General features: G+C 41.2%; 2 long non-coding RNA genes across 7 annotated transcripts in view; one reads left to right on the top strand and one right to left on the bottom strand.

The window, feature by feature from the left end:
- The window catches only part of LOC129554274 (uncharacterized), a 70,396-nt gene that overhangs the window by 18,130 nt on the left and 25,926 nt on the right, over positions 1–26,340 (bottom strand). For 3 of the 6 annotated variants that reach the window (XR_008685578.1, XR_008685581.2, XR_008685582.1), the window contains one exon: positions 5,618–5,799. The exons of 1 other annotated variant lie outside the window; for it this stretch is intronic. This is a non-coding gene — a long non-coding RNA (uncharacterized LOC129554274). Of the gene's footprint in view, positions 1–5,617; positions 5,800–7,097; positions 7,228–26,340 lie in introns of all 6 variants that reach the window. 2 more of the 6 variants (XR_008685579.1, XR_008685580.2) reach the window with 1 other exon arrangement.
- On the top strand, positions 6,823–24,321 carry LOC129554275 (uncharacterized). The gene is made up of 3 exons (XR_008685584.2): positions 6,823–7,022; positions 23,463–23,580; positions 24,092–24,321. It is a non-coding gene; the product is annotated as an uncharacterized LOC129554275 (long non-coding RNA).

Below are 26,340 nucleotides of genomic sequence, written 5' to 3'. Positions count from 1 at the left end.
CCATTCCTTTCTTGAGGGGATCTTCCCGACCTAGGGATCGAACCCCAGTCTCCTGCACTGCAGGCAGATTCTTTACTGTCTGAACCACTAGGGAAGCCATATCTAGCATAGTAGAATCTCACATTTTTTTTGAAGGAATTAGATAATAAATCACTACGTATTTAGAGGAAAAGATTTGAAGATGCCATTTTAGACCTGAAGATCTGGAGATATGGTGCTAGGAACCATAAACTGCAAAAAGACCTCAAGTTTTAATCAGGCTGTGATTAAAACACAAGGTATGTGATCTTGGGGAACTTCCTAACTTTCTAATAGCCATTGTCCTTATCTGTAACCAGGAGGATAACAGTACCTATCTCAAAGACCCGATAAGAGGTAGAAAGAGTCAATTATCTTCCAAGTGGTTGTCACTCAGTTACCCAGGTGAAAAACATACTCAAGGCCACCCAGTTTGGTAGCTGCTAAAGCTACTGCCTTGCACTCTCTTGTTTCACTATCTTTGACCAACATTTAGGTTTTGCCCAAATGCCATGGCTGTGATATGAGAATCTCTTACGGGAGTGGAGTAAAGAGAGGCAGTAACATTTCTTGAGAATCTGCTCTATACTGGGGACCGGCACCCTGAGCTATACTTGTAGTTCTTGAAGCAACTCTATGGCAAAGCCTATGGAAATGGATGAAGAAGTCAAATGAGCTGATATTCAGTTCAGTTCAGTTCAGTCGCTCAGTCGTGTCCGACTCTCCGCGACCCCATGAATCACAGCACGCCAGGCCTCCCTGTCCATCACCAACTCCCGGAGTACACCCAAACTCATGTCCACAGAGTTGGTGATGCCATCCAGCCATCTCATTCTCCGTCGTCCCCTTCTCCTCCCGCCCCCAACCTTTCCCAGCATCAGAGTCTTTTCCAGTGAGTCAACTCGTCTCATGAGGTGGCCAAAGTATTGGAGTTTCAGCTTCAGCATCAGTCCCTCCAATGAACATCCAGGATTGATCTCCTTTAGAATGAACTGGTTGGATCTCCTTGCAGTATAAGGGACTCTCAAGAGTCTTCTCCAACACCACAGTTCAAAAGCATCGATTCTTCGGCGATCAGCTTTCTTCACAGTCCAACTCTCACATCCATACATGACCACGGGAAAAACCATTGCCTTGACTAGACGGACCTTGGTCGGCAAAGTAATGTCTCTGCTTTTTAATATACTATCAAGGTTGGTCATAACTTTCCTTCCAAGGAGCAAGCGTCTTTTAATTTCATGGCTGCAATCAGCATCTGCAGTGATTTTGGAGCCCAAAAAAACAAAGTCTGACACTGTTTCCACTGTTTTTCCATCTATTTCCCATGAAGTGATGGGACCAGATGCCATGATCTTTGTTTTCTGAATGTTGAGTTTCAAGCCAACCTTTTCACTCTCCTCTTTCACTTTCATCAAGAGGCTTTTGAGTTCCTCTTCACTTTCTGCCATAAGGGTAGTGTCATCTGCATATCTGAGGTTATTGATATTTCTCCCAGCAATCTTGATTCCAGCTTGTGCTTCTTCCAGCCCAGCGTTCCTCATGATGTACTCTGCATATAAGTTAAATAAGCAAGGTGACAATATACAACCTTGACGTACACCTTTTCCTATTTGGAACCAGTCTGTTGTTCCATGTCCAGTTCTAACTGTTGCTTCCTGACCTGCATACAGGTTTCTCAAGAGGCAGGTCAGGTGGTCTAGGATTCCCATCTCTTTCAGAATGTTCCACATTTTATTGTGATCCACACAGTCAAAGGCTTTGGCATAGTCAATGAAGCAGAAATAGATGTTTTTCTGAAACTCTCTTGCTTTCTCCATTACATTATCACATTTCAAGCATTCCTGAGCATTTTCTCAAGATTGTATTCACTTTAGTCCCTCTAATTTGGACTCTGGGATATCTGGAGATAAATCAGGTACTGGAAACCTCTGGGAAATGAAAGTAACTTTACATTCACTTATGTGGAATAATTGGAATTTCTGGTTATTTGAAATTCCCTCCATTATGAAACTCTTAGAACTGAAGTGCCAAGTAACTTACAGTGTTCCTGGGAATCCCATAGCTGATTCAAGTAGCACAACAACTTGGCTATCATGAGATAATGTGCCATGGCTAATTTCCCAGCAAGTAGAGTAACTCAGCATTTGTCACTGGTCTATCAATGGCTTTTCAAAATTATAGATACTGGCTCACCTCAAAATAACAAGAGATTCCAAGAGAAGACAAAAGTGCACCCCAGATCTAATCTCTTTTCCATCTATGTTTTACAGAAAAGTGAAACCCAAACAAGTGGCTTTTCTTTTCTTGTTTTTTGGAGAAAAGCATTATTGAGGACCTACCATGTACCAACACTGATACGTGTATACCAAGTTATTTCATTTTTCGCTTCTCAACAATTGAGCCAAATAATATTATCCTCACTTTATAACAACTGTAAGGCTGCTTATTTACTTGCACGATGCTACACGCAACACAGGTCTTAAGTAGTAGAGCCAGGAATTAAACTCTTTTTTTTTTTTTTAGTTTTTTTTTTAAAAATCTGCAAGATCAATGTTCTTTTGGTCACACTATACACCTTATCTTAAATTACTTTCAGAGAGAGTTAAAAAATCATTTACTGATTCATTTATTCAACAAATATTTATGAGGAGTGTTGATATTGAATGAGAAGTGTGTTTTAGACATAGACCTGACAGGGGAGGTAATAAATTTGAAAGACAGTCATTCTCTACTAGGGGCTGGGTCTACAATGCTTTACATTAAGGACTACAAGAGTCTGTCTGTAAGTTTAACTGATTCTGTTGGATCTGCTTCCCACAGGGATGGTATTGGATAAAATCATGAAATTTCAGGTTGGGCATCTTATGTTGAAAATTGTGAGAGTCTTAGAAGGTGATTTACAAGTTAATCATTGACTCCATACAAGGAAAATGAACATGTTGTGAGTAGCTTGCCATGTTAGGGGTGTGAGGTGTGGCAATCTTGCCCAAGGAGTTAAACTGTTGCTGCATGTGACATGGTGAACTCCAGGTGAAAGATGGCTGATGGCCCAACATGGGATCTTCGGAGAAAGGAACTGCTGGAATCATGTTCTAAATATAGCAATTGAGCTGGTTGATATTTAGGGAGAAAATGTTTCCAGTTGTTAATGTATGTAGGAAGGGGTGTGCAAAGTTTTGGCAATGAGGGCTGGTTTCAGGGAAACTTTGCCTAGTAGAAGATGAACAAATGCAAACTGTGGGTCATATGGTTTATGGCACTGAGACTCATGTGCTAAAGTTTATGATGGAACAACACAATGATTGACAGGTGGTGTGTGTGGAGTCGAGTAGAGTGGGGTTCAGACCTCCATGCGTTCACTCCCTTATGCTCTTGTGTTCAGGTGGGCTACTTAGCCTTCATGAGTTATGGTTTCCTCAAATGCAATACTAGATTCTGTTTCTTAGCCTTGCAGTGAGGATAAAATGAAATGTTTTCTGTGAAGCACTTAGCAGAATTCCCAGGTAATACCAAACCATAAATGGTAGTAATTTAAATAAAATATTAGTTGATGGGAAAATCAGGAATAACAAAGAGGGTATATATTTGCAATAGTTTCTCTTTTTTAAATTTTGCAATACTTTCTTGTCTTGTGATAACACCAAGGTTGGTATTTTTTTAGGCATCTCTTGCCTTTACTTAAAAAAAAATCTATTTATTTATTTGATGGTGCCAGGTCTTAGCTGTAGCATGTGTGATCTAGTTCCCTGATCAGGGATTGAATCCAGGGCGCCTGCATTGGGAGTACAGAGTCTGTCACTGGGCCACCAGGAAAGTCCCATTACCTTTACCTTTAGACAGTTCTGGAATTTATTCATGCAGAATGTGAGACAGTTCTGGAATTTACTCATGGAGAATGTGAGCTCCCAAGAATAAGGGCTTTGCCTATCTAATCACTTCTGTATCCTCCACCTTGAACAGTGCCTGGCCAATAGTGGGCAGTCAATAAGTATTTGTGGAATGAATGAATTCATTCACTCAACCTTCAGTGTCCACAGTTCAGTTCCATAAATATCATGAGAGACACAAAGATTAAGTAACAAAGATTTCTCTCCCAATGTATTACACTGAACTAGGAGAGAGAAATGTATACATGGAGAAATGATACTCCAAGTAACTCTTTGAATAACAGGAGGATTTTAAGCTGAGAATTTAGAGGAAAAAGGTTGAGTGGTATTTGGATTGAACTTAAATCAAGTGGGAAGAATGTTGACAAGTGGAGATACCAGGGTTAGGGAGGGAATGGAGACTGTATTCCCAGAAGTGAAACAGCACCAGTCAAGGTCTGGAGGTAGGAAAGAACCAGGTACGCCTGGGGACAAGGAGAAGTACAATTTTGCTCACAGACAAGACTGGAAGGGAACTTAAAGACAGGGGCTGTTTCTGGAACACTTTCCACAGAGCCCAGAAGCCCATCCAAGGTTCAGTAAACAAGCTATGAGTCACCTCCATGGAGGGCTGTGAAAGGGAGCATCCCCAAGGCCCAGTGAGAAGGTTCCACACTGTGGAATTAGCTACAGACAAGGGATGAAGCATGGGATTGATTAGCCTGTTGTTTCCAAACCCACCCACCAGCAGTTTCTGGGACGATTTCACCAAATTCTAGGAAATTAAGACTTTGGAACCCTGGGTTTATTGGCTCTGAAGTAGCTTGTCTTTGTATTCATATTCTAAATAAAGAATAATGGGACTCCCATTACATGAGTCTATTTGTTTGGCAGGGCACAACACAGACCTGAAGCACATCTGTGTCTAGCAAGTAGTTTAGCCACATCTGTACCCCCTCACCTTGGCAGTTAAAGCTGCTAGAAATTCTGTCTCAATTCTGCACCACCAAAGAAGACACAGCACTGGGACACAGAAGACAAACTTCAGATTTTCTTTATGTCCAAGATCTCTCTATGAGATCAACTCCCATATGATTCCCTCCTTCCTGGATTAGTGGAGGATGTAGGGTATGCTTTATTGAGCATATGTTATGTCCCAGACACAGCATCATCTCTTTGAATTTAATCTCTCCAACAACCCAATGAGGTGACTTTTATTATTACCAGTATTACAAAGGTGAGACACTAAAGTTCTATGAGGTTCAATTGCTAAAGTAGTAAAGCACAGTTCAGCCTCAAAGGCAGGTCTGTTTGTTGAGTTAATTGCATTTCATTGCAACTATAGACCACTTTTCTCTAAGGTAAAGAACATTTCCTTTGATGGGTTCAAAGAGCTGAGGGAAAATGAGAAGCTTCCCAGAATTGGGGTTGATTTAGTGGGGGTGGGAGGGCGAGTTTCAGAATGCCTAAGAGGCAGAAGCCAAAGGTCAGCAAATGGACTGGAGAAAATTACAAAACTAACAGCTCCTACTTTTTCTCCTAGGGTGACAATAGCTTCCATCCCCCACAGTGAAAGAAGCTGGTGTCTTAGGACTGGCGTCACGGTCTCCTTGTCAAGGAGCAGGTGTTTTGAATAACATACACAGAGTGCATCAGCCCCATGTCTGTGGCCACAGGAGCAAGGCTGCCAGGCCTTCCTGAGGTACACTTGTGTTTGAAGCTTGGGCACCCACCTTGAGCTGGGCTTCATTGTCATTCCAATGAATTATTTGGTCTGGGGTTCTGCATACACCGGACATAAGCTCTGTGCATCACTGGGAGCTGAGTTTCCCTGGCCACACCCAGCCTGGGGTACTTCTGCACAACAGTCCAGAGCTGCAGTCCCTACTGGAGTCCAGGAAAGGGAGTTGCTCCTCTGAATTTCATGGCATCCAGGGCAACAGGCAATCCAGAAGGAAACAAAGAAGGCAAACCGGAGTTAGCAATTCCCAGATTTCCCCTTTGGAATGAAGTCCCCTTTGGACTGGAGCAGAGGCAAACCCCTCCACTCTGACAAAGAGAAATGTTTTCGTATGGTCTTCTGGTGTGATATTGAAATTTAAGCTTGCCTCTAAAACTTCCTGAGTGCTCAGGCATACCAGCTCTGCAAATCCCATGTTCTTAGTAATGTCAGTTTCCTCTAAGGACTGCTGTCACCAGTTGGTCTGAAAATTGGAAGAGGGAGAAGTAGAAGACTCTCCCAGACAAAGTGAATTGTGAGAGTGGAAGGGAAGTCAAAATGCAGGCCTTGCTCAGCAATACTTAGAAGAGCAAAACAAAAACCAGATCTGTGACTAATCTGCCAGCTGAGAGATGCCTCACCAGGATAAACAATTGGATAAGTAGTCAGACGCTGAGGTACATCCAGGACTGGCAATCTGCTCATCAGTCTCCTGTCCAAAATGGCTTCCCTTTGTTCTTGGGAGAGAGATGAATATTTTTAACTTGTCTACAAGGCCCCCAGTCTGGGCCTGTCCCCTTCCTCAGTGGGCTGTGGTCACACTGGCTTCATCTCCCTTTCTGGGACATGTGAGTACCATGCTCCATGTCATCCAGGGTCTTAAGCTTGTACATGCTCTTCTCTGTCTTTCTGAATGCCGATTCCCAGCCCATCCCACATCACTCAAAAATCAGACCAAACAAATAAAATCATCTCTCTTTTTCCTCCAAAAGAGGATGGTATGGTATCTCCTTGAATGCAGGGGCCCTGTCATTCCTGTTCATGCTCAATCCCCATGCCTCAACTAGTGCCTGGCACATAGTTGAGGCTCAATAAATATTTGCTGAATGAATGAATGGATTTAGATTGCTTCAAACACAGAGACCTGTTTCTCAGTTTCATTGCAGAGTTGTCCTCGTGGACAAACAATGTGAACACAAAGCTGGCTATACAGAATGAAGTGAAGTGTAAGTCACCCAGTTGTGTTTTGACTCTGTGACATCACGGACCACAGCCTGCCAGGCTCCTCTGTCCATGCAATTCTCCAGGCAAGAATACTGGAGTGGGTAACCCTTCCTTCTCCAGGGGATCTTCCGAACCCAGGGATTGAACCCGGGTCCCATATATTGCAGGCAGATTCTTTACCGCTGATTCACCAGGTAAGCTCAGCTAGATAGCATACTTCTACAACATAACACAAGCTCGATGGCAACCAAGAAACAAATTGTACCTACAGGGTGCCAAGTGCCACGCTCAGTGCTGTCAACTGGACAGTTCAACAATTCTCTGAATGCAGAAACTCTCAAGGGAAGCCTTGGTGGGTGTGGTAGGAGGCAGAGAATATGAGAGTGCCTTGTATCTTTTCTGCACAAGAGACAGGCAGGATTTGGAATGACCAGTATTGCACTCTCAACTCAGGCAGTGAATTAGTTCATCTAGGTAGATTACTTTTTATCCTCACAAATGTTTATTTATTTATTATTTTAAAAATCAAACTGTAATTGATTTACAATATTGTGTTATTAATAGTTTTTGGTATACAGCAAAGTGATTCAGAGATATATGCTTTTTCAGATTCTTTCCCATTATAGGTTATTACAAGATACTGAGTATAGTTCCCTGGGCTATACAGTAGGTCTTTATTTTATATATAGCCGTGTGCGTCTGTTAATTCCAAGCTCTTAATTTATCCCATCCTACCCCTTTGGTAACCATAAATTTGTTTTCTATGTCTGTAGGTCTGTTTCTGTTTTGTAAATAAGTTCCATTTGTTTTAGATTCCACATATAAATAATATCATGTAAGACTTGTCTTTCTCCCTCTGACTTAACTTCATTTAGTGTGACAATCTCTAGGTCTATCTGTGTTGATGCAAGTAACAAGATTTCATTCTTTTTTTATGACTAATATTCTTTGTAGCTATCTATCTATTACATCTTCTTTATTCATTTATCTGTTGATGGACATTTAGGTTGCTTCTATGTTTTGGCTGTTGTAAATAGTGCTGCAATGAACATTGGGGTGCATGTATCCTTTCGGATCATGTTTTTCTCTGAATATATGCCCAGGAGTGGGATTGAAGGGTCATACAGTAGCTCTATTTTTAGTTTTTACAGGAACTTCCATAGTGTTCTCCATAGCGGCTATACCAATATACAATCCCATCAACAGTGTAGGAGGGTTCCCTTCTCTCCACACCCTCTTCAGCACTCACTGTTTGTGAATTTTTGATTATAGCCATTCTGATTGGAGTGCCATTAATTCAGAGTATCTGAAGAACTATGGATGGAAGTTCATGACATTGTACAGGAGGCAGTAATCAAGACCATCCCTAAGAAAAAGACATGCAAAAAGGCAAAATGGTTGCCTGAGGAGGCCTTACAAAGAGCTGAGAGAAGATGAGAAGCTAACGGCAAAGGATAAAAGGAAAGGTATACCCATCTGAATACAGAGTTCCAAAGAACAGCGAGGAGAGATAAGAAAGAAAACCTTCTTCAGTGATCAATGCAAAGAAATAGAGGAAAACAACAGAATGGGAAAGACTAGAGATCTCTTCAAGAAAATTAGAGTTACCAAGGGAACACTTAATGCAAAGATGGGTACAATAAAGAACAGAAATGGTATGGAACTAACTGAAGCAGAAGATATTAAGAAGAGGTGGCAAGAATACACAGAAGAACTGTACAAAAAAGATCTTCAAGACCCAGATAATAACCATGATGGTGTGATCACTCACCTAGAGCCAGATATCCTGGAATTTGAAGTCAAGTGGGCCTTAGGAAGCATCATTATGAACAAAGCCAGTGGAGGTAATGGAATTCCAGTTGAGCTATTTCAAATCCTAAAAGAGGATGCTGTGAAAGTGCTGCATTCAATATGCCAGCAAATTTGAAAATCTTGGTAGTGGCCACAGGACTGGAAAAGGTCAGTTTTCATTCCAACCCCAAAGAAAAGCAATGCCAAAGAATGTTCAAACTATCGCACAATTGCACTCATCTCACACGCTAGCAAAGTAATTTTCAAAATTCTCCAAGCCAGGTTTGAACAGTACATGAATGGTGAGCTTCCAGATATTCAAGCTGAATTTAGAAAAGGGAGAGGAATCAGAGATCAAATTGCTAACATCCACTAGATCATTGAAAAAGCAAGAGAGTTCCAGAAAAAGAATTACTTCTGCTTTATTGACTACGCCAAGGCCTTTGACTGTGTGAATCACAACAAACTGTGGAAAATTCTTAAAGAGATGGGAACATCAGACCACCTGACCTATCTCTTGAGAAACCTTTATGCAAGTCAAGAAGCAACAGTTAGAATGGGACATGGAGCAACAGACTGGTTCCAAATTGGGAAAGGAGTATGCCAAGGCTTTATATTGTCACCCTGCTTATTTAACTTATATACAGAGTACATCATGTGAAATGCCAGGTTGGATGAAATACAAGCCAGAATCAAGACTGCCAGGAGAAATATCAATAACCTCAAATATGAAGATGACACCACCCTTATGGCAGAAAGTGAAGATGAACTAAAGAGTCTCTTGATGAAAGTGAAAGAGGAGAGTGAAAAAGTTGACTTAAAATTCAGCATTCAGAAAACTAAGATCGTGGCATCCAGTCCCATCACTTCATGGCAAATAGATGGGGAAACAATGGAAACAGTGACAGACTTTATTTTTGGGGGCTCCAAAATCACTGCAGATGGTGATTGCAGCCATGAAATTAAAAGACACTTACTCCTTGGAAGGAAAGTTATGACCAACCTAGACAGCATGTTAAAAATCAGAGACACTACTTTGCCAACAAAGATCTGTCTGGTCAAGGCTATGGTTTTTCCAGTAGTCATGTATGGATGTGAGAGTTTGCCTATAAAGAAAGCTGAGCACTGAAGAATTGATACTTTTGAACTATGGTGTTGGAGGAGACTCTTGAGAGTCCCTTGTACTGCAAGGAGATCCAACCAGTCCATCCTAAAGGAAATCAATCCTGAATATTCATCAGAAGGACTGATGCTGAAGGTCCAATACTTTGGCCATCTGATGAGAAGTGACTCATTTGAAAAGACCCTGATGCTGGGAAAGATTGAGGGCAGGAGGAGAAGAGGATGACAGAGGATGAGATAGTTGGATGGCATCACGGACTTGGTGGACATGAGTTTGAGCAAGCTCTGGGAGTTGGTGATGGACAGGGAGGCCTGGCGTGCTGCAGTCCATGGGGTCACAAAGAGTTGGACACGGCTGAGCGACTGAACTGATTCTGATTGGTGTGAGATGGAATCTCATTATAGTTTTGACTTGCATTTCTCGAAATAATTAGTGATGTTGAACATCTTTTCATACATCTCTTGGCCATCTACAGGTCTTCTTTGGAGAAATATCTATAGCAGGAACATAGCTCAACATAACGAAGGCCATATATGACAAACATATAGCTAACATCATACTCAGTGGTGAAAAGGTGAAAGCATTTCCTCTAAGATCAGGAACAAGACAAGGATGTCCACTCTCACCACTTTTATTCAACATCATTCTCATTACACCCTTCACCATGCTCTATTCTCCCTGGACTCAGTTGTTGACCTCAGTTCTTACTTCAAGAAAAGTGAGGCCACGAGCACCGAAGTGCCACAACTTCCTCTGTATAACTGTATATTTATTCTCATCTCTATCCTACTTTATATTCTTCTAAGTTTGGAAGGTTTAGAGATTTAGAGACTGATGTTTGAGATTGAAGACTCTTTCATTCTAGTGTTCTTAAAACTCTGGGCCCTGATCCAATCAGGAAGGCATGCAAGCTAGCAGAAATTAACCTTCATTGGGTTAATGGAATGAAAATAGAATGAAAAGAAAACATCAGGGTACATAAAATGTAGTAAGGGTAAATATTGTCCTATAAACTGCTTTACATCTCTGACTGTATGTATATCTTTGTGGATGTACTGGGTTTTGTGAGAAATATATTCCTTATAGAGGGCAAAAGTAAAAAATATTGAGTGTCAGCCTATTGAAAGCCATTCTCCACCCCCTTCACATTTCCACAGCATCCTCACCCCCTTCCACTATCTTCTATCTTCTCTACATAGTCAGTTTCTTACTCACTAATGAATTCTTTCCCTTTAGCTTATTAATGCTCTCTTACTTTAACTTAGGCTTCCCTCATAGCTCAGTTGGTAAAGCATCCATCAGTGCATTGCAACCCCAGTTCGATTTCTGGGTTGGGAAGATCTGCTGGAGAAGGGATAGATTACCTACTCCAGTATTGTTGGGCTTCCCTTGTGGCTCAGCTGGTAAAGAATCTTTCTGTAATGCTGGAGACCTGGGTTTTGATCCCTGGGTGCGGAAGATCCCCTGCAGAAGGGAAAGGTTACCCACTCCAGTATTCTGACCTGGAGAATTCCATGGACTGTACAGTTCATGTTGTCACAAAGTGTGGGACACGACTGAGTGACTTTCACTTTACTTTAACCTTCCTTCAACTCACTCCTCTTCTGAATCAAGAAGCACAATCTAAACTCTAGTTCCCCTTCACATTCCTCCAACCCCCACACGATTGAAATGGCTTTTTAAGAGATTGCATATGTTTTTCCCATGGCTAAATAGAATGCATATTATTTTAGTCTGGTATTAGTTGCAATTTTGTGTTGATTTGTCATTGTTGGCCATCTCCTTGGAACTTTCAACATTCTATGTTTCTTTTCTGGTTCTATTTCTACCATTCTGATTATTTCTCTGCTGCCCCTTCATGAATTTCTCCTTTTTTTCCTAACCCTTAAACCTGAATACGCTTCAAGGAATCAAGCCCACCTTATGAACTTTTTCCCTCCCTGTTTCCCTGTCTTACTCTCCTGCCCCATTTGATGACTTCTAAATTTCCATTCCCAGTCCTAACTCTCTGCTCAGCTTTGCTTTTTTTTTTTTTTCTATCAAGATGCCTGCTAGTTTACCTCATTCTCCCACAACAAGCTGAGTTCCAGATTGTTGTCTCCAAACGTTTGGCTCCTACATATCTTTTGATCAAGCTGTTTCCTGTGTCTGAAATGCCTGCTTTCTTCATCTGTGTGAATAACTCTTGTGTGTCTTTAATATTCAGCTCAGGTATCATCTCTTTGAGGAAGCGAAGGTGTGCTGAAAGTTCTGCATCTCCCTAAGCGTTTATCACACGGTGTCAGTGTGGTTTGTGTGTCTTTCTTATTAGACTCTAAGTACCTTGAGAGCATGTGTGTGGGGGTGTGTGCCCTGTCATGTCTGACTCCTTGCAACCCCATGGACTATAGTCTGCCAGGCTCCTCTGTCCGTGGAATTTTCCTGGCAAGAATATTGGAGTGGGTTGCCATTTCCTACTCTAGGGGATTTTCTCAACCCACATCTCCTGCATTGGAAGGTGGATTCTTTACCACTGAGCCACCTGGGAAGCCCACTTTAAGGGCAGAAAAGTTTAAATCATTTTTTCATTCCTAGTTTTTGCACACCTATCACAAGTTAAATAATTCTGCACACCTAATACATCTGAATCATTTAGCACACCTAACACAAGTGTCTGGCTAAGTTTCCAATAGATATTTCTTAAAACTATTGTCATGGTGGAGAATGTGACTTCCTACTAGAGAAAGCCCTCAGGTAATTTTGAATGAAACACTCGAGGTAGACCCAGAATTTGATGTATCTTAATATTAACTTTCCTAGCTTTACTGCATAACTGTTCCACTTTTAAATTGCTTTATTCTGTATAGACCCAGAGATAGATGCAAAGAGGAAATTTGATATCAAAAACTACAACTCAATTAGCTGTTAACTAAAACTAATGACTGAGGGAATAGACATTACACATGTTATCTAAGTTATTGAATATCCCAAAGGGAAAGAACTCAAGATGTGGTTGAATTTGTTCAGAATCTAATTAGAGAAACACTTACATTGTACCACATTCATGACTGGATTTAATCACATTTCTAGATTGTTACCAAGACTAGTTTATTCTAGTTTTCATGTCAGCCTTGTAACAGAGCTACTGGGTGTCCTCTAACCTTGTGACTAAATTGTTACTGTTACGTATACCCAACACACTGAAAGTTCATTCAAAGATTCTTCTTGGTGGGTTCCCCTTCTTTCTTCAACAATTTTGTATCTTTGGTGTTCAGCTGTTATGTTTTAATTCCATTGTTAAAATCTGAGGAATTGACAAATTGGTGTTGGACTGATTTGGGAGCCAGGTTCAAATATGTTTCTTCTATCAGCCTCTTAGAAATAGGATATTTGTTGAGGGTGGGGAGAATGCAGCTAAGATTAGTCTATGTGATTATCACCAGAAACTGCTTAACAAATACTTAAATAAGTGAGAGCATGCACTACTGAGTTCATTAGTTCCAATAACGCTAACAGTAAATAGTGACTTAATTTCTCCCATGTGAGTTGATATGTAGGGGGGCAAGTGATATATTGCAAATGCCACTGTGTCATGATTCAAATGTATGGTGACTTAAACTTCTCATATCTCCTTTGTAGAACTACCAGGGTTACATGTAGCCTTGAAAATAAGGGAAAAAGAGCCCCTGTAGTTCATTCTTTAAAAATGATAATAATCCTAATATTAGACTAGTACCATGTAGTTGACAATGAGTTTTATACACATTATTTAATTCTTAAAAAACCTTCACAATTACTCCCAATTTATAAATGATTAACTTAAAATTCACAGAGGTTAGAGCGACTTGTCCAGAATCACACAATTAGTGTAACAGCCACAGACCTATATGAAGACAAGATTTTTCAACAGTGTTTGAAGTTCCCTTTCTAAAACAGTTCAAATTGTTTAATTTTACATAACTTAAAAAGCTTACTTTCCATTTACAGTCACTACAAAATACTGGCTACACTCTCCACATTGTACAATGCATTCTTCAGTCTACCTTATACCCAATAGTTTGTACATTCCACTCTCCAACCCCTATTTTCCCTCCCTGCTGCCCCCCACCGGTAACCACAAGTTTGTTCTCTGTATCTGTGAGTCTGCTTCTTTTAGGTTATATTCACTATTTTCTTTGGTGTAAAATTCCCTTTTAAATTTAGTCCAATCAAATACAGTGTTAGGATAAAGTATTTTAGGGTCAGTTTTTTGAACATCTAAATCTACCAATAGTTATTACTCAAGAAGTTAGTTCTTTCTTTCTGATTTCTGGTTTTCATAAAATATTTTTTGAAGTTCAGTTCAGTTCAGTCACTCAGTTATGTCCGACTCTTTGCCACCCCATGGACTGCAGCCAGGCTTCCCCGTCCATCACCAACTCCCGGAGCTTGCTAAACTCATGTCCATCGAGTTGGTGATGCCATCCAACCATCTCATCCTCTGTCGTCCCCTTCTCCTCCTGCTTTCAATCTTCCCCAGCATCAGGGTCTTTTCCAATGAGTCAGTTCTTCACATCAGGTGGCCAAAGTATTGGAGCTTCAGCAACATCTCTTCCAATGAATATCCAGGACTGATTTCCTTTAGGATGGACTGGCTGGATCTCCTTGCAGTCCAAGAGGCTCTCAAGAGACTCCTCCAACACCACAGTTCAAAATCATCAATTCTTCAGCACTCAGCTTTCTTTATAGGCCAATTCTCACATCCAGACATGACTACTGGAAAAACCACAGCTTTGACAAGACAGACCTTGGTTGGCAAAGTAATGTTTCTGCTTTTTTAATATGCCGTGTAGGTTGGTCATAGCTTTTCTTCCAAGGAACAAGCATCTTTTAATTTCATGGCTGAAGTCATCATCTGCAATGATTTTGGAGCCCAAGAAAATAAAATCTGTCACTGTTTCCATTGTTTCTCCATCTATTTGCCATGGAGTGGTGGGACCAGATGCCATAATCTTAGTTTTTTGAATGTTGAGTTTTAAGTCAGCTTTTTCACTCTCATCTTTCACTTTCATCAAGAAGCTCTTTAGTTCCTCTTTGCTTTCTGCCATAAGGGTGTTTTTTGAGGTAGGTGCTTTCTAATGCTTCAGTTATTTCCTGACTTCCCCTGAAGTTAGTTATGGTATAGAAATGTCCTCAGTATTAATGTTGGGGAAGGTTGAAATGCATTTGGTTGTGTCCACTTCTTCCCAACCCAATGATAAAAGTTCTAACCATCTAAGTCCCTCATAGAGTCAAAGACTACAAGAAGTAGAAATGCAAGACACCATATTCTCCCAGGTATGGCAAGTCACATCATTCATTTTTCCATCTCACTCTAGCACATTTTTAGAGCTTGTGTTAATGAGGCTTGCAAGACTTAGTTGGGACCATTGCAAAAAGAGCTGTAACTGTTAGCAATGCCAGCTATAGGCTCACTGTAGTGCTGCCGTCATCCTTGGTTCTTCTTTTTTAAAAAACGAATTTTACTTATTTCTTGGCTGCACTGGGTCTTCTCTGCAGCGTAGGCTTTTCTCTAGCTGCAGCAAGTTGGGGCTACTCTCCAGCTGTGGCATGCAGGCCCTTCACTGTGGTGAGCTCTTGTTTCAGAGGGTGGGCTCCAAGGTGGGAGAACCTCAGCAGCGCAGCACATGGACTCAATGGCTGTGATCCCTGGGGCCGGAGCCCGGGCTTCACAGTTGTGGCATGCAACTACTGTACCACCAAGTACAAAGGCCACGCCACTTTGTGCTATGGAGGATCTTCCCAGACCAGGACTCGAACCCGAGTCTCTTGTTTTGGCCTGTAGGTTCTTTACTACTGAGCCACCAGGGAAGCCCTGATTCTTCTTTCTTTGGCCATTTGTCTCCAAACTGTCAGAAAGTCCTGTCAATCAAGCCTCTGGACTTTATTCCAAATCTACTTACTTTTCACCATTTCTACTATTAGTATCAATGGTGGTTAAGGTTTGCTGCAGTAACAAATAATCCCTCAAATCTCTGTGGTTTAAACAACAAACCCATTTCTCACTCAGTCCATTGCATATCAGCAGGGAGCTCTGTTCCACTTCTTCCTCATTCCAGGGCCCCCGTTGAAATGTCCCCACATCTGGAATTTTACTAGTCACAGTTGCAGGGGATAAGACAGCACAGGAAATTCTAACCCAGAAATCAAGTGCTCCACCCTGGAAGCAACACATACCATTTTTGCTCCCCGACCAATCCATTGACAAGAACTAGTCACAGAGTACCACCCAACTGCAAGGAGAAAAAGAAACATAATTCTTCCACATGCATGGATGGTGAGGAAACCATATACAGATGAATGCTGGAATTCTAAGTCACTGCTGCTGCTGCTAAGTCACTTCAGTCGTGTCCGACTCTGTGTGACCCCATAGACGGAAGCCCACCAGGCTCCCCCGTCCCTGGGATTCTCCAGGCAAGAACACTGGAGTGGGTTGCCATTTCCTTCTCCAATGTGTGAAAGTGGAAAGTGAAAAGTGAAAGTGAAGTCGCTCAGTCGTGTCCGACCCTTAGCAACCCCACGGACTGCAGCTTTCCAGGCTCCTCCATCCATGGGATTTTCTAGGCAATAGTACTGGAGTGGCTTGCCATTGCCTTCTCCTCTAAGTCACTACCATCTCTCATTTGGACTCCTAAAATGTCTCCTAGCTAATTTCTCTGCTTACATTCTTGCTGCCCTATAGTATACTCTCCATAGAGCAACTAGAAGATTGCTTTAAATCAGGACACCCCCTTTCAACTAGTTAACGGATACAGAAGAAGAATTCTCTCTGGGAAAAGGAACTTCTGTGGGGTCCATAGAACCTTCTATGCTGCCATGCATTTCTATAACAACTGCTCTCTTGAATCCTTCTATTTGAATGAGGCATGAGTCAGAGTGTTTTCATACAAAGCCAGACAGAAATGGATATCAGAGAGTCTTTACCCAGTGTGGCTTTCTACATTGTTCTCGTTTGGATAACCCAAAGGGGTTGCTGTGAAAGAGGGGAAGGTTATGCCAGTTATTGTGAGGAGTCTTCCATAAGAGTGGACATTATATCCCTGCCTTCATTATCCAGATCATGTTCCCTGGTGCTAGCTGTACTGGTTTAGCTTCGTATGAGTGAAAGGGAAGTAGGGAGTGGCTTGTTTTCTCCTCATACCGAGCCAGGACAAAGCAAGTGTCTAAGAAAGACATGCTGCTTTCTCCTTTCTTATCGTCTCTCCTCTCCTGTGTACAGTATCCCTAAATCATCTGAATCTTCTGATACTTTCTAATGAAAAGCAATCTTCTAAATCCTTGTCAACATCCTACTTGAACCAGTATCTTACTTCAACAGTATTACTTTTCACATTATTCTGACTACAGTGAGCACACAAGGGCACAGTTACCCATAATATAAACAGCATAGAGAGGAAATAAGCTATGCCCTAAAATCTGATCTCTCTTTGATGTTTTCTGTTCTTTAATGCTATTAATATCCACTCTCTGATCCCAGACTCTGACCTACCACATTTGCTCTGTTCTTCTTGTGTTAGCTGATTTGTATGCATTTGACTTCTGACTTATCTAGATTTATGTTGTCTGTCCAACCATTTTAGTCTTGAGTATTTCTCTGGTGTCACTACCTAGATCTTTTTTCTTGTATAATTTCCTTTCGCTATGTCCATCATATTTTCCTTGTTCACATATCTGACCTCAACATGCTTTCAGTAACAATACTGATATATTTCAAAGGAGCAGGTCAACATGACGTATGTTTCTGGGGGGAAAGCTATGTTTCATCATTTCATCATAGCCTTGAAAGAAATGTTCTGAAAAATATAATTCACTTAATTTGGGAAAATGATTATAGAGGTTTTGAGGTCTTTCTCCAAAGTTCAGTCCAGTTCAGTCACTCAGTCGTGACCAACTTTTTGCGACCCCATGAATCACAGCATGCCAGGCCTCCCTGTCCATCACCAACTCCCGGAGTTCACTCAAACTCATGTCCATCGAGTCGGTGATGCCATCCAGCCATCTCATTCTCTGTCGTCCCCTTCTCCTCCCGCCCCCAATCCTTCCCAGCATCAGAATCTTTTCCAGTGAGTCAACTCGTTGCGTGAGGTGGCCAAAGTATTGGAGTTTCAGCTTTAGCATCAGTCCTTCCAATGAACAACCAGGATCGATCTCCAAAGTACTTAAACTAATTTTACAAATGTGAATTCACATATAGAGCTGGAAGAAATCTTAGAAATTGTCTAGTTCAATCTTCTCAATATGCAAATGAGGAAAAGGAAATCAAGAAATAATAAGTGAATGCTCAATATCACATAATTAGTTTGTATTGAGCTGGAATCCAGATCTCTCAGGCTCAGGACATTAGGCTTCCCAATCAATGACACTATTTTTGAATTTCATATTATAATCATTATTTGAAATGTTGATATCCAAGTGCTCATTATTACAATGAAAATGTATGCTTGTTGATCTTTGTTTTGGGAGATTCAGCTTTAGAGAAAGGAGTTGTCTAAAAACAGGTAAAAAAGCACACTCATTAACAAAATGAAGTTACAGATTTTGTTTTTTATGCACTGGGTATTACACTGCAATTCTCCTTTTTAAAACTAGAGACCTATATGAAATCTCCTTTTTATATTTTCTTCTTTGATACAAAATCCATTGCTGCCAAATGCAAATCAAATCTAGATAGGGTCTGAAGATCTAGAGCATTGCTTTTATGGAAACAAAAAAATATCCGTGACAGAAGAACACAGAACTCCATAATATAACTTATATCCCTTTTATAGTAATTCCCCTGAAAGCATCAGAAATATTCATGAGCCACAGTTTCAATATAATTTCCCATTCTATGGGCATTATGTTTGTGTTTTGTCATTCTAGCCCACATTTGGCCTATAATACATCTGCCTATTATTTATCTCTTCTTTTTCAGACCTGCAAATTTTATTTCTCAAGTATTTAGAAGTTCAAAATCTCCTTTATAAAAATATAATACACTTCCAAACAAGTCGGCTCTGGAAACAAACTAGCCCAAGGATCTCAAGTAGAAAGGAAATGTCTGAATTGTCTATTTCTCTTAGTTTTAATTATTTTGAAGAATTTAATTCTACATTTAATCCTCTCCCAATTCCAATTAATATGGTCCATGGAGGCTCTGCCTTGGAAAGATGATAATTCTTCAAGTGTAAATATTTTTGCCCCATTCTTGACCAGTAGAATCAGACTTGAGTCAAAACAGATTTTTATCAGGACTCATCCCTCTCAGTAATGGTGAACACTGTGGGTTTGTGCAAGCTAACAATTTGAACGTCTGAGGCATGGGTAAGAAATTTGAAATGTTTGGTTCTGATGAAGATGTGTTATAAGGCCTTGGGGAACATCACTCAATGTCTGAATGTCTTCATCAGTCAACAGAATAGGTCAACAGATATCTACTCTCCCATAGGGCCAAGAATTTACTTAAAGATCTGATGCAGTGAAGAGTACTGAAAGACTCCCTAACATGTCAATTCCTAAGTCAGACTCTCATCAGAATGTGAAGGGATAGCCTGTCTGAGAGAGACTATTTGATTACCTTGAATTTAAAGGCAGTTACGATTAACTGCATATTCTGGTTAACTGAGGATCAGCCACAAAAATCTCATGTAGTCCTCTTTTGTCATGAAAAAGGTTCCCAAAGCATATGAATAAATTCCTGTACTAACATTAGGATTCCTCAGTGGTAAAGAATCTGCCTGCCAATTCAGGAGACACCAGTTCAATCCCTGTGTTGGGAAGATTCCCTGGAGAAGGAAATGGCAACCCACTCCAGTATTCTTGCTTGGGAAATCCCACAGACAGAGGAGTCTGGAGGGCTACAGTCCGTGGGGTTGCAAAGAGTCAGACACGACTTAGTGACAAACAACAAAAATGTTGTATAGTATGAGGCACAGAGATTCTGGAGTTAGGTAGGTCAGGCTTCAAATCCTACTTGGACCATATAGAATGATTAAGTAAATTATTCAGCTTATATCAGTAATTTAGGGATGATAATAACAGTCTTGAAAATTGGTTGTGAAGTTAGCATTAAATTAAATTTCAAAATGAATATAATATCTCAAAAGTGGTGCTTGGCACATCAGATGTAACAAATAATTCCCCTTTCAGTCTCGGCACCAGTTCTTGAGATGTGGAGCCTGAGACAAGGATTTTTTTGGTGATTTACTGGGGGAATGCTCTCAGTTCAGTCACTCAGTCGTGTCTGACTTTTTGTGACCCCATGGACTGCAGCATGCTAGGCTTCCCTGTGCATCACCAACTCCCAGAGCTTGCTCAAACCCATGTCCATTGAGTTGGTGATGCCATCCGACTCTGTTATCCCCTTCCCTGATTTACTGAGGGAATGCTCTCAGGCAACCTGTAAGGTAGGAAGTGAGAAAAGCAGAATAAGAAGGGCCAGATGAAGATGTATACTTAGCTGAAGGCTAGCTTTAGCTTAATTTCATGGGAGAACCCTAGAAAAACCCCACAGAACTTCCCCACGCTGAGGCAAGGGAGGGACTGTTTGGACCCCTTTATTAGTCAACCATTGGCTAGTGGCCACCTCTGGAATTAGCGTACAACCTCCCAGGTCTTTCTGGGAGAGGTGTTCCCACCTACTAAGTCAATTCTCAGGAGTAGCAGGCAGCTGACAGCTGTCTGTAGACACTAACAACAGCTGGGGCATGGGGGTGTTGGTTGCTTAAGGTGATCTGGGCAGGGGACCCAAAATGTGTTTTATTTTGTACATGCTGTTGTTGTTGTTTAGTAGCTCAGTTGTGTCTGACTCTTTTGCGATCACATGGACTGTAGCCCGCCAGGCTCCTCTGTCAATGGCATTTTCCAGGCAAGAATACTGCAGTGAGTTGCCATTTCCTCCTCCAGGAAATCTTCCTGCCCCAAGGCTCGAACCCTCGTCTCCTGCATTGCAGGGGGATTCTTTACCAGTGAGCCACCAGGGAAGCCCTGGATGCATATTGAGGGCTGAGGATACATCTTACCCATTTTCATGTTTCCTATTCACTCATCATTCAATCACCCATTCAGCAATTATTTACTGTATATCACCTCTATGCCAAGCACTCTTATAGGCATATACAGGGATACATCAGTGAGTGAAATAAAAATCACTCCCTCATGGCACTCGTATTTCAGTAGAAGTGAGCTGCATGCATGCCAAGTTGCTTTTAATAGTGTCTGACTCTTTGCAAACCTATGGACTGCAGCCTGCCAGGCTCCTTTGTCCATGAAATTCTTCAGGCAAGTATACTGGAGTGGGTTGCCATGCCCTCCTCCAGGGGATCTTCCTGACTCAGGGACTGAACTCATGTCTCCTGTGGCTCCTGCATTGCAGGCATATTCTTTATTGCTGAGCCACTGAAGAATTGAGCTAAGAGGTTGTAATTAAAAGAAATAATTACATACAATGTTATACAGTAAATGGATAACAGCACTGTCCTTCCCCCTCCTCCTCCCCTCTCCCGCTTCCCCTCTCTTCATCTTTCCCACCTTCCTCCTTCTTCGTCAAGTAAAATTTAACTCTTTAATTCCAAATTTTTTTTTCAACAGGATTTTCTTTTAGTCACCACAAATGTACAGCATCTCAAGGCTTGAACCCTAACCTCAGGTCTCCCTGTGGAGTACTGTAGATATATGAAATACAGAATCACATAAGTATGGATTTTTTTTGGTGGTGGAAGAAACCTTAGAGATTAAGTTCAATTGAGATTAAGACCTGATTGAATTTGTAGTAACCTCCGAAGTCCTGTAATTTGTGTTTTGACTGTATATTATAGTTGATATGATCTGAGTTCTCTACTTTTATTTTTTCCCCTCCAAAATTGGAGTATTGACATTTTTCAGTTAATTATGCCTTATGGTAATTTGAATTCATTCATCCCCCCAACCCACAAGTTCTATAAATAGCATTTGAATGTTTAGTGTGTGCTAAATAAACACTGGTAGAGTTTGGAAAGAATAAGACAAAAGTCTGTGCCCCCAGGAGCTTACACTCTACTAGGAAAGATAAGCTGGGCATCCTGACAGCTCTATTGTAAGTGAGAAAGTGCCAGAGCCAGGAAACCTACATAAAAGGCTCTATGGGGGAGTGAGAAATTACTTGTAGACAGAAAGGTTCCAAGAAGCCATATGGAGGAAGTTTCCAGCTGGGGCTCAAAGGCTGACTGGGCTGTGGACACTTAAACTTGTAGGCGATGGGCATTCCAAGCTTGCTCTATCAACCAAGACAGAGCAGGAGCAAAAGGCTAAATCCATCTGATGGATCGTAAGTAGCTCTGATTGGGTCTGATTCTTGAGGTGAAAGGGGGGACTAAAACAATAAATTTATTACTCAAAGGAGGATTTGAAGGTTTTCTTGTCAAGCATCTTTTGGTAGGAAGAAAGAGAAACTCACTCTAGCTAAAACGCATAAAAAGGTTTATTAAATAAAACAGAGTAATTGGCAGCACTCAGGGGAAGTACAAGTGGGCACCACTGAAACTTGTAGGAAATTGGGAAGTTTCAAGGGCTTCCATCTCCTAGGGGCTGTGAAGTCTTGTCTCTACTTCTCTCTCATTGTTTATCTGCTTCACTCTTCTCTTTCCTTACTGATTTCCTCTATTGTACTTATTTTTCTCATGATCCAGCCTAATGGAGCCACTTAGCTTTCAAATCTGGTGATGAGCAAAGAAAATCATCTCCAGGTCTTGTGGTTTAAGGTTTTGTTGTTTGTTTTTGTGTGTGTGTTTTTCGTTTGTTTGCTTTTTGGTCAAGACATTTTTTTTTTTTCTTTTTAAAAATACAAACCTAGAGGCACTATCACTTTGTATCATTATCAGTCATTTCAAAAAGAAAAATTCAGGTCTTTTTTGGAGTGGAGTACAGAGTCTAGGGAATAATCCAGAGCAGTAAGTGGCAAACACATTCAGAAATGAACTACAGATAGTGTATCTGATCCTGGAACAGGTTTTGAGGGAGAGAGGCTCTAGGCAGGGTGTCCACCTAGTCAAGTCACCTGGCACTGAAATGGAGGCGTTGCAGTGTTGCTGGCTACTCAGCATTTTTAGAAGGGAGTCCTGGTAGGCAGGCAGGGCTGGGCTGGGGTATCTGTGTTGAGATGGTCTTGTTGTATAGTTCCATTCTTCAGGAGGCAGTAGGGAGACTTTTACTTTGTTTATCAGTTTCATGAATTGCTAAGAACATGATTATCCTCTAAAATTGTTAGCCGTGAAGACATAAGCATCTGCAAACAATGAATGTGTGGTACCAGGGCCTCCCAGAGCCTCGACTGCATTAAATGCTATAGACTGCATGCATCTGGGCATGTGGTCTATAGCCCCTCACTGTTCTCACTACTTTTTATTGAAAGCATTTATGTAAGAGCCTCCTTGTCTATGTACTGAAGGTTCCTTTGAATGTTAGTATTCCTAGGGCCTGGCATATAGTTGAAGTTCAGTAAATGCTTGTTTCTCATTTTATGAAACATTTATCTCTCCAAATGTACTCATACAACATGTTCAATGCATAAATTTCTCTGTGTATTAGAAACAAGATGCTGGCACTCACAGATAAACTGAAAAATGACTTAACAACTATGCTCTTTTTTTTTAAGATTTTTTTTTTTGATGTGGATTTTTTTTTACGGTCTTCATTGATTTTGTTACAATATTGCTTCTGTTTTATGTTTTGTTTTTTTGGCTGCGAGGCATGTTGACCAAGGATCGAACCTGCAACCCCTGCACTGGAAGCTGAAGTCTTAGCCACTGGATCACCAGAGAAGTCCTCCAACTACACTCTTCTGGGACTTTCCCCCTAAGAAAACAGTAAGAAAAAAATGGAACAGACTCTGAGAAGCTTTAGGACTTCAGAATCAGCTGATTAGACTTGGAATTCCAGTTTGCCCTTTGCTTGTTGTGTGACCTGGGACACGCTGCTTACTTAAAAAAGTCTTAGCTTTTCTTCTCTCATTGGTCAAGTGGAAATAATATATATTATTATTTACATACAAGAAAATTTAAGTGAGATACTCTATGTAGGCTCCAATGGTTGTGTCTGAATCCTAAAAGTACCAATAATTATAGTTGTAATCATTATCATTGTTCCCCTCAGAACTTGTTGCTGTGGAAAAGCAATGATACAATTATCTTCTTCAAAAACACAAATCTGAGTAAATGAGTCAGGTATGTGCTATTGATAGGCATTAAGATATCATGATTAGGAATAGCTTTTGTGCTAGGAAAACCTGGCTTGGATCTGGGATGATGTCTCAAGTAATTTAGACCTCAATGTTCTCAACTGTAAAATGAGGATAGTAATAACCCCTTTGTCCGACAGGTTTCAAGACAATTCAATGAATATGAATGCGTGTGTGCCCAGTGCAGTCTGTAAAGAATCCGCCTTCAATGCAGGAGACCCAGGTTCAATCCCTGAGTCAGGAAGATGCACTAGAGAAGGAAATGGCAACCCACTTCAGTATTCTTGCTTGGGAAATCCTGTGGATAGATGAACCCGGTGAGCTACAGTCCATGGGGTCACAAGAGTCAGACATGACTTAGCAGCTAAACCACCACCACTACCCAGTGCATAGAAAGTTGTCAATAAATGGCAGTTATTATTATTATTAGTTTCTCTCTTTCTCTTTCCCTCCCTCCTTTTCACCCTCGCTCTTCCCTCCCCCCACCTTCAAATCTATAAAATATTTTGCCTTTGTTTCAGCTAATCTTTAGCCCATGTGGACCAATATAGTTTCACAATCATTAATAAACATATGGAAGGGGGTGAGCATGTGTGTGTGTGGCTATGTGTGCGAAGTGTTTGCACACACATGTAGAGTAGAAACATTTAAGACTATTTCAAGATTTGATATAACTGTTCCAGTGACCCTGGGTAAAAGCAAAAGCAAAAAAAATTAAAGCAGTTAAATCCCCCCTCAATTCCAAGCCAAGTGTTTACCTCCAAGCAAAATAAAGCCGCTGAAAGAGAAACAGCAGAACAAAAGCAGAGACTTGGAAAGTAACTGAGAGATATTGGAGGGAATTGTAAAGAACCTGTCCCTTCTAATTCCAGAGTTGCTGAAACTACAGAAAAGCTGGTGGAAATTAACCATTTGTGTCACACACAGAACACCATATGCTGCCTGCATTCCCCCAGAGAAAGAACAGCCAGCAATTGCTTCTTGCTCCCAAGCGGCTGCTGAGCTCAGCCTGCACCCACTTGGACTCTCCAGTGAAATGCAATTCCCCCGCCAGGCCCCAGCAGCTTAACCTTTGGACCACGGATGCCAACGTCTCTCTGGAGAAAGAGCCAGTTGTGCTTGTCTTGGTGACTGTGATGCAACCACTGAAGGGAAAAAAAAAGGGCTTACAGCCACTATGATTTTGCAATGGCTCCAACAAAAGGCTTAAAGGATTTCAGATGCATTTGGAAATTAAACTCTGTTGGCCCTCCTGAGCCAGCATCTCTTCTGAATACCAGAGGGACTGACAATGACAAAACCCAGACCCGAGTGCTGATGCAGGCTTGATGGTATTTGGGTTGTCCAGTCATGACAAGGCATAAACAAATCTCTTTGCCACTGTTTGCATGTGAAAAAATGGCATCTCATGCAGCTGCTTCTGACCCAGGCCCATTGGCAGGTTGCCCCAACCCCCCCACCCCCACTCCTCAAGTGAATCTTTGGGAAACTGACCTTGAACACAGAACATGGAATTTTTTTAAAGCGATAAATGCTCTCATTCCCCCTCTGCTTATATAGATATTTCTGGTCAAAGGCAAACTGACAATAGGGATTCAGGACAGCTAGACAAGAGGTCAGTTCCTGCTGACATCAATGAAAAGAGGTAAATCTCAGAGGTGGTGTCTGACTTAGGAGGAAATGAAAAATGATAGCTTGCTACAAAGACAGGAAAAAAGGCTTTTGAGACTCCGTCTTAACATAGCAGATTCTTTTGGTATGCACTCTGTAGATTATAAGAAAGGAACTGGATTTCTCTCTCTGAACCAAAGAGAGAAAGGAGTGGGTGTGCGACTACAGGGCAGGGGTGGCATAGTGGTAAAGTTTTGTGTCATTTGTAAGCTTCTGGCAACTTATACATAGGGTGCACAGCTTCACTGTCATTTGTCATACCCTAAGATCTGGGTTGAAAAGCAACAAAACAGGTTCTTTGTATCACCGAAAATGTCTAGGATTTTACTCCAAGTCTAACTAGGCAGAGTAAGGAAGTATTGCTCAGTAAAGATTTGTTCATGTTTCCACACTCACATTTTTGTCACCATGACTTTACAGTGTGAAAGACAGTCTCATTGCAACATGGCTCAGGAACAGACAAACTCAACCACTGCAGCTGCACCTGCCCTGATACAACTCTGCACCAGACCTCTGAGACAGGGGGGCTGCCTCTATGCTCCATCTGTACAGAAATGCATCCTCTGCACCCTTGGGTGGAGAATCAAACCCAGTCACGGTTGCCTTTTGAGAAAACCTAGTTAGGATGCCTAGGAGACCCCAATTAACCAGACGACCCTGCTAGCAAATCATCCTGTGAAGTGATGGGTTACTTTTACGCTTGGCCTCTTATCTTTAG

Source organism: Moschus berezovskii, chromosome 14, assembly GCF_049115385.1.
Source record: "Moschus berezovskii isolate FMDL1 chromosome 14, NW_MosBer_1.0, whole genome shotgun sequence".
Lineage (NCBI taxonomy): Eukaryota > Metazoa > Chordata > Mammalia > Artiodactyla > Moschidae > Moschus > Moschus berezovskii.
The sequence above is the reverse complement of the archived record's forward strand: the minus strand, read 5'-3'. Positions and strand labels throughout refer to the sequence as shown.